The following is a 9,432-nucleotide window of genomic DNA, read 5'->3' on the forward strand; positions in this document are numbered from 1 at the left end:
GTCTCTTCAGGGACAAACGAGGAACAGAGGGCCGTCATTTAGGGGTGACGATGGCCATCAGACCGTAGAAGTATCCCCTGGAGAGTCTGAAGTCCCCCCTCATGTCCCTATCCCCATCAGACTAGCTACGGGCCTGGGGTGAGCCTGCAGAACTACAAGCACATTTTAAAATAAAATATTATTAAAGTATTTAACTTTGTTATCTTTTGTATTACACGTTGCAGACTGTAGCAACATATAATGAATATAAAGGAATGGGTCTATTTAAATGTCAATTCTGTTCCCTCTGCTTTCTCTATTGTATTGTCACTGTATGAAGACCATTTAGAACAAAAATACAATTTATAAAAGATGTATGATGGTTTGTCTATTAGGTAAGTCATAAGGGTTAATGCTTCATACAACAGTCTTATCATGGGCCACAAGGATGTCCTCATGAAACCGTTGAGCATTAAATGAACAGAGTAACGTATAATGAAATATTTACTTTACTGATTTTTAGAGCAGAAACATAAGTAATAAATAAAGAGTGGACTGCAAAGAATAGGTATAATTAATGAATAAGAGTGCAGTAACAGAACGAATATTACGATCCAGTGTGTGTACTGTTTTCAGCTAATGGGGGGGTGACATGACGCGGTGTCGCAATCGGTCATCCTGGCGTGACACGGAGCAAACATATCACATTTATTTTTGTTAAACGATCAAAAACAAAGCAGGAATAATTTTTTCGCGAAACACAATAGCAAGCTGGAATGCTCTCCCGAGGTGAAATCCCAATTGTACAGAAGAAGAAGGGATTAAATGTGATCGTCATTTCCGGTAAGTGCACACGGTAGTGCGCGATTTGAGACAACACTCCTCTGTCAAATTTACGCACTATGCAAGACAGTACAGTAGTGCACGAAGTGTACTTCTGTAAGTGCACTAAGTGAGTGCGCGATTTGAGACACAGCCACAGTCTCTGAGGTGTTGGGCAACGGCACAGTCCTGAGGTGTCAGGCAACGGCACAGTTTCTGAGGTGTCGGGCAACGACACAGTTTCTGAAGTACCGGAACGACAGTCTCTGGGACCGGAGACCGGAAAAGCCTCTGGGGCAGTCTCTGAGGTGGACTCTGGTCAGCGTAGACTCTGGGCGCAGCAGTCAACGCAGACCCTGGGCGAGCAGTCAACGCAGACCCTGGAAAGTCGGTCAACATACTTGGAAGGTCGGTTGACGCAGACTCTGGAAGGTAGTCAGCGTAGACTCTGGACGGGGACCTCAGTGGAGGTTCTGACGGCTGGATGTCAGCAGAGGTTCTGGAAGTCTTCCAGCTAACAGGCTCTAGGCTGCTGGACATCACATGCTCTGGTCCGCTGGACAAGTAGTAGGATGACTGCCCCTATATGTGTATGGGAATACCAGTCAAGAGCTTGTCGGGACCTACCCACATTTTTACAAGCAGCCATTTACAACAAATTTATATATATACTGTATATGCCTTTTTTTTTTGCTCATTTGTTGTTATCTCTCACGTTTCGCTTAGTGAGAGATCACTGTTGTGACTTCCTCCACCTCCCCTTACCTCAAGTCATCGTCTACTCCTGCTAACCTTTCCGGAGCCTCCTTGTTCTGGTCTTCGGGCTCTTTCATCGCTACCATCTGTCGTGTCTAGATTCCATTGGGGGGTTGTGATGTTCTCTACCCCCATACACAAACTAGTCTAATCGCAACGACTGTTGTACATTTTATTATGCTGTACAATAAACATTTTGCAGATCTGCAAACATGTTTCCTGACTGAAATGTATAAAGGGACATGGATATGCATTGCTAGCCATTATCATGATCATGCCTAAAGCATCCCTGCTCAACTGTTAATTAAATAAATGGGACCATAATTTACAAATGAAACATTAGCTGTATTAAAGAAGACTTGAAAGTAGCAATTGAGACCATAAACTCAGTATGAAAATGTTCCATTGTTGTAATAATCAAGGTAATTTTTCCATACACTTCTATGGAAATGGACTTCCTTTTGCAAACAGGGAGGTCGCCCGCGCTGGAAATGAAATATAATCAGATTCAAGGCACTTTAGGATTGGTTACTTTTCAGTTTATTATTATTATGATAGATGAGTAGTTACTGTGGGCATCTAACAAACAAATAGATGTGAAGTGAAGTAAAATGGTTGCCTAGTTTGTTTTGTTTGTCCTTGTTAGTGAGTACAATTCAGAATACTGATCAGTTTTTTTCTTCCTCACAGGTAATAGTATTATGTGCATGCTGGCAGTCAGCTGGTTATCAGCTGTTTATTGTGGTGCAGTTTTAACAGTGAGGAAACATGAGACAATGTTTAAAGCATTGGATATTGTCCATTGCTGGTCCATTTGTCCAATGTGGCACGTCTAAGCTTGTTCAATGCTTTCTTGCTTTTAGGTGTAATTGTGAAATCAACCAGAAATACAGGAATTTGACTGTAAACACAACTGCGCGGCAGTCTCCCTAACTCATCTCATCTGTAATAGATCATTTCCTCTATGATGCCCACCCCTGTGTTGTGTGACCTCAGGACGTAGACAACACGTGTTGTAAATGTTAGTGCTTTAGATGCTCCAGCTGCCCCTCAGCCCCCACCACACCCCAGCTTTCTACTGCCACTTTGCAGTCTAACACACCTCACTTGTAATATTCCTTATTGCATCAGAACATAAACGCTTCATTGCTGAGGCTTAGTACCAGGATTTCCCACACTCAGCCCGCTCGCTGAACTGATGTCACACTCTAGCATGCCACCCACCAACTCCATACCTCCATCATCTTGTGATTTCCATTGTTTAAAAAAGCACCTTGTGACAAAGTTTCTAGTCTGGAATCTAATAATAGCTGGAAAATGACTCTAAACATCCACTGTCAGGATACCCTTAAAGGCACTGAACCTCCATCGGCCTAGTAGGAAACTTTGATGGGCAGCTTTTACTGTTAATTTCTCTGTATAATATATGGACAGCACCATTTTTGACTGGAAAAAGTAGCTGAGAGCTCTAAAGCAAAATTAAGGATACATTACAAAGGAAAACTGTGCTGTGCTGCTGGAGTGGAAAATCTTAAGGATTTATGTTTAAAATAACATACCATTTAGGTTTAAAAAAAGGATGTTGTCAACTTCCACTCAGGGGGCGATCTGGTAGCTTACCTGGTTGAGCTTGTGCCCATGTACCAAGGCCACCCGGGTTTAATCCAACCCGGATGCATGTCATCCCAGATTTTCTACCTCCATTCCTGTCTTCATCTGTCCTATCAAATAAAAGCCCCAAAAATAATCTTAACAGCAAAAAAACTTCCACATTAGCATAGATATAACCCTGAGATATTTTTCAGATACACGTCATTGTTTCCTCCGACCTATGGCTGACGCTACCTGTTAGGAACTGCATGTGCTGGAGAATGTTCTTTTTCTCAAATTCGAAGATTCTACAACAAACTCAGGAGCACTGGTTATGTTGTAACCTCGGTTCTCTGAGGGAAAAGATTGTCTCTCACCGTCAAGAAGTCACTTGGGAGTTGGACTTTGACAACTTCTCTTCACAGAAGGCCAGATGAAGCCTGTGTGGTTTAGATTTTTTGTGCTGTGTGGTCATTGCTTTGCCTCTGCATATTTTAATCTTGGACTTCATGTGATCAAATAATATATGTTAGGTGATGATAAATAATGATGCATAGAAAAACACATAACAAAAATGATGGTGGTATACAGAATATTTTTTTTTAACCTTGCCAGGGCCTATGAGCTGATAACCTGTCCATTAGTGGAATCCGTGATGTGAAACAAAAACTACAATTTAAAATGTTTGTCTTGTGCTGGTGCTATTTAAGATTTCTTTTAATATCCTTTTTATTTTTCTTTCAACTTTTTTCCTCACTATGTCTGAGATTTTGTCTGCCGTTTATCTGTCTTGTAGGTCTGGTGAGCCAAAGAAAAATTTCCACCCTGGTGGAAAAGAAGATTTATTCTTTCTTTTCTATTCTAGATGATAAAAGAAAGCGCTGGGGGTACAGTGTTTATGAGTGGACAGAGATCACCCTAGCAACCTACAATAATTTCTCCAGCAGTAAACATTTGTCATGTAAACCATTGACTTTTCATGCATCAGTGCATGCTTTCAACACACATGCAGCTGACACAGTGGTTAAAGTCATTTTTTAAATGGTAGACAGCATTAATACTCAGAAATACTTCAAACATGAAGTCAATCCCATCAATAACGTGATTTTGTGCCTTTTATTTCCTGAATGGTTTTTAGCCACATACCTTTTTATACTTATGTAGTTTTCCTTGATAGATTTATTTAGCACTAATCACAACATCCGAGTAATTTGATTCATTTGTAACTGCACGATACAAACCTGTTCTTAAATTTCCAAAGCCTGAGCATGACAAAAACAGACAAACCAAAATAGATTAGAACAAAGCCGCAATCCTGGTCAGTGTCCCAGGAGACCCTGACGGTTCACAACCTCCCAGCACCTCCCACTCACCACCTATCTCCCTGTTAGAAAGGCTTCTGGGGACAGAACAGTGCAACTTTTTTGAGAGCAGTGTGTAGGATTTAGTGGCATCCAGGGTAAGATTGCATATTGCAACCAACTGAAAACCCCTCCTCACCTCTACCTTTCCAAACACGTAGTAGCACTTTGGTGGCCTTCAAGTAACTTAAAAATGATCAAAGGCCTCTTTAGAGCCACAATTTAGTTTTTCTGTTCTGTTGAAACACTGCAATGCAACATGGCGGGCTCTGGAGAGGAGGACCTGCTTCTTATGCAATGTATGATTGGAAGAAGGGTTCATTCTAAACGGAAACAACAATTCTTAGTTTCAGGCATTAAGGAAAAAGTAATAAGAACACTGTATTCCATTTCTGCAATTAGATCCCCCTAAATCTACACATTGTTCCTTTAACTGGTTGTATTGAAATGTGGATCATAGCACTAATAACACAATCTTCACTATGATTCATCAAAACCTGATCAGATATGAAGTGATGCTGTCAGATTACACAGAAACAGTGCGGACAAAAGTTAATGTTTGGTTGATGGAAGAAAAACCTTTTATTAATGCACAAATTGCATGTTTATTCTTTGCTCACATGTAATTTGTAATATAGTTATTAGGATGTAACCGTTAGTTGCTGTCACGTAGCTGACTATATAGTAGAAAAGTTGTTTTTTTTAGCATTAACCCGCTAACAAAATGTACTGGTACAGCACAAGTCTGGGACAATCTGACCAATAAAATACAACACATCTTCTTGTAGCCCCATTACGACTTAAAGTGCTCTAAGCCAGGGGTTCCCAAAACTTTCAGCCACAACCCTAAAGTAACGGTGCAAGTGACTCGCGACACCCCCCCGCTATAAATGTATATAAACATTGCGCACAACCCGCGCCAGCACTATAGGGTCTCCAAACACAAGCATATTGACAACACAAAATAACACAACGCCATTACATTTCTACAGTACTTTACTCAATACTTTAATTTGAACTTAACCTAATGGATGGATGTGCAAATGTTTTGTAGCACAGCAAGTCCAATCCGGTTTAATGTTGGAGACCGCTACTCGGAGATCATCCTCCCAATCAGTCGCCATCTGTATTTATTTTTATGGCGTCAGTGCGAGAAAGTCTTTTCGCACAAGTAGGGTAGTGCCAACGGCATCAGCACATCCAAAGCCGCCTGGATAGCTGTGGGTGTTCCCTCTCAACTGAAATCCAAAACTCAGCCAGCGTCTTAGAACTAAACACTGTCTTCAAGGTTCGGTCGCTTGACGGTTCAACCAATGCGTCCTCCAGCTCGGATGTCATATGATTGCCCTCGTTTCAGTGAATGTTGAAGTGTTCCAGGAGGGCTTGAAGGGGAAGTGATAGGCTTTTCACTATTTTATTTAAATTTAGCACCTAGTTTTATATTGTGTTAAATCATGGCTAACACATGATTTCTAATCGTTTTTAATTGTATTTTTTCTGGAAATCAACTTTGACCCCCCCTCTCTGGCTCGTGACCCCCCTGTGGGGCCGGAATTACTGCTTAGAGCGATGTCATTTTTCGGCGTTGGCCCCTGCCGACAGAAGTTCCTGTATCTCGTCTCTCCCAGTTTGACATTTTTGTTGGTGTCTTTCTGCCTATCACCCCTCTTCACCTTAGATGTTTTTTTTTCTCTTCCAGTTTTGTGCCGGCTAAGTACCGTGTCGGGTCCACCTGCTTTGGCATTTGCCTTTTACATAAAGCTGCATAATGGCATGTGTAAACAGCACTTTCAAAGGTATTGGGGTCAGAACAACCTTCCCAACCTTGGAGGAGCATTTGAATGTACAATAATCCATTTTACCCAGATCCATGTTTGTGCTTTGCTTCTGGGTTGAATTAAAGCTTATCTTCCCAATGAAAAGCATCCCAGACCAATAATCAAGTCTCGTCCTCTCTTCTTTAGTCCGTCTCACGTCACACCAGTCCACCAATCACGAGTTAATTTTTCCCTGGCACCTGAAGAGTAGTCCATAACAGCACCCTGCACAGCTGTGATTTAATCTGAGCAGTACACCACTGTGCTTCTTTGGTTAATGGAACCAGGCTTGTTTGTATTGTAATCTGTTTTAATCGGTAAGATTTAAGTAGACAGGCAGGGTTTTGTTTTCCCTTTTTCTTTCTTGGAAATATAAGCTATAATGGAATTTAAGTTAATTGAAAGAGTTTGTTTTTATTGATTTGGCTTTTTCTTTACTAGCTCACATTATTTATTATTTGTATCTGTAGCAATGTTACCTTCAGTATTGAAACAATAAATACACATTCGTTTCATGTTCTTCCCTTACTTCTGGACCTCTCTGGGACATAACAGTGGCACACAAAAACCTGAAAGCTCTTAAGAGACGAGAAAGTAAACTTTGACTTGAGATTTTTTGTATAACACCTATTTACAGTTTTCAAAAACATGGAACTAGAAGGTCAGTGTTTCTAGTACTTATTACACCATTAACTATTTAAATGCAATGTGAACACAAACTCAAATATTTCCTACTGCAAGAGAAAATAATACAGGAAGTGACCAAAAGACTACCGTACACTACTTTATTTGTCCACATTTAGATGCATCTGTCACAGTTTGCTTTGTTACTGTGAAACGGAGCACTTGCATAGACAATTCATTACATCATCCTCTCAGTATCAAATTCACTTCAAAAATATATTCCAACAATAAAATAGTTTTAGTTACATATTAAAAGGCTCTACATTTTTGTGTGCGTGTGGTGTACTATACACAGTACGTCATACATGTTAAATAGCAGACCAAGTACTACTGTCCAGACTGAGAAAATAAAAGGAATTAAGGAATCTTTTGAGGCAATCAGCAGATAGTGGTGTGTGCAAACTGACTTTTTGGAAGCATGTCCTCCTTGTCATAGGAGTACATCAGAGTATTCTGAGTCTAAAGCCGAGCACCTTCCTTCCTTTTGTAATAATATAACCACTATATTTGACATGTGAGATCAATAACACCAAACCAAAAACTATATATTATTATGTTATATTTGAGCTCTCCCTAAGGCACAGCACAGTTGTCGTTGCTGGAATTTGAGTCTCTCAGAGCTCCGTCTTCTATTCTACTGAGCGGCTGGCAGCCCCATCTCTGCCGCAGAGCTGGAGGTAGAGGAGGGCGCGTCATTGGCTGGAAAACCAATGGGCGTGAGTGTGCGTATGCGTAGCGTTTTCCAGTGGGTGTGTGGCCATCATCAAACAGGTGTCCAGGTGAGCTCCACCACTAAACACAATGGGAAGAATTAATTACAGCTTTTTAGAATTTTAGTTGTACATTATCAACATGTCCATTGTGATCCTGCAAAAATGATTCCCCGCATCCATGCAATCTTATTGAGGGAAAGTGGAGGCAATGTCCCCTGCCGTCTTATTTCATATTCTCATAGACATAGTGGCTTTAAGTAAAAACAACAAAACCCTGAAACGTTAGGCTTACAACAATATGATCTGTGACGTCAATTGACACCCAGGTTTTGTGTTGGAGTTCTACAGTATCCCAAATGTGCACTTGTACATTTGATTGACATAATACGTTGCTAGACAAAAAAAAAAAAATTGTGTCAAAAACTGAGCCAGATTTTGGTTTTGGCAGTTGAATTCAGGAGTGTTGTTTATGCACGCAGGGCTAATTTGGTCTTAACACAATCCTTTACCTGGAACTCTCTCTGCCAAATCTGTGCTGCGATGGGCGAGAATTGTGATGTAAACAGGAAGCGTGAGTCTATTATAAAAGGGAAATATAGCACGGGGCACAGGGGCAGACTTTTTAATGAATCCAAAGATCCACATTGGTGAAAGGAAATACCATGGCTGGGTATAATAGGATGTTAAGTACTTTTGTGTCATTTTCTCTTTGACTGTGTTTGTGACTGTTTTTTTTTCTGTCTGTTAAAAACTGTGGGAAAGCTGTTATGCATTTAATTTTATTCTGACCAGTCACTCTGTGCTAAAGATTAAACAGTATATGATGTTATGGTGTAATGCAGTGTTCTTAGTGTACCTGGCTGCAGGTAATCTCCACTCTGTGCATCCATAGGAGAAATCATCTGAGACAGTGACGGACTCTTCCTTCACAAGGTCAAAGAAGGACGGCCAACCTGAAACCATAACGGCATCATGTTATGAAGGGTGAGCAAACCAGTGGGTGCAGTGACAGCAAGGACAGCACTGGTCCGACCCTTGGTCTGATGTGAGCTGGCGCTGGCTTTGAGGCCAAATCAAACCTATCGAGTGGTCGGTCCAGCACTATAGTGGCCGAGACGGTTAACACAAACACTAAGCCACAACACAAACACAAAAGCTTAAACACAAATACAAAAGCACATACAAACGCAAAAGCCACAATACAAACGCAAAAGCTACAAAAAAAATATAAAAAGCTAACCACAAGCAACACGGCAAGTGAGTGACAATGCAAGTGAGTGTGTTGTTGACAAACTGAGCTGGCGGATGGGCAGGAGGAAAGTTCTTGTATGTTTGAGAAGTGAAACATGGTTCCTTGCCAATTATGATTACTGTCACTATGTGACGGTCACAAATAAGCAATGTTGCTCAATATGTTTGTATTTTCATATGTAGTACTCTGCCATTTAGGCTACAAAGGAAAGGGTTACGTTCAGGTGAAATGCATTTCCATGTGTGAACAAGTCCCAAACGTACGTGTGTGTGTGTGGTGTGCCTATTTGTGGTAAGATGAGGATACCAACAAAACCATAAACTCTACAATTATATACAGTCATGAACACACCACTTTTCATGACTTAATACAGTGTTAACATAAGAGTCCCCAGTCTGAATTGTATTGATTTTTATGTGTATGTTATTTTGTGTTCATTTTTCAAAGCTAATTGGTCT

This window comes from Etheostoma spectabile, chromosome 23, assembly GCF_008692095.1.
Source record: "Etheostoma spectabile isolate EspeVRDwgs_2016 chromosome 23, UIUC_Espe_1.0, whole genome shotgun sequence".
Lineage (NCBI taxonomy): Eukaryota > Metazoa > Chordata > Actinopteri > Perciformes > Percidae > Etheostoma > Etheostoma spectabile.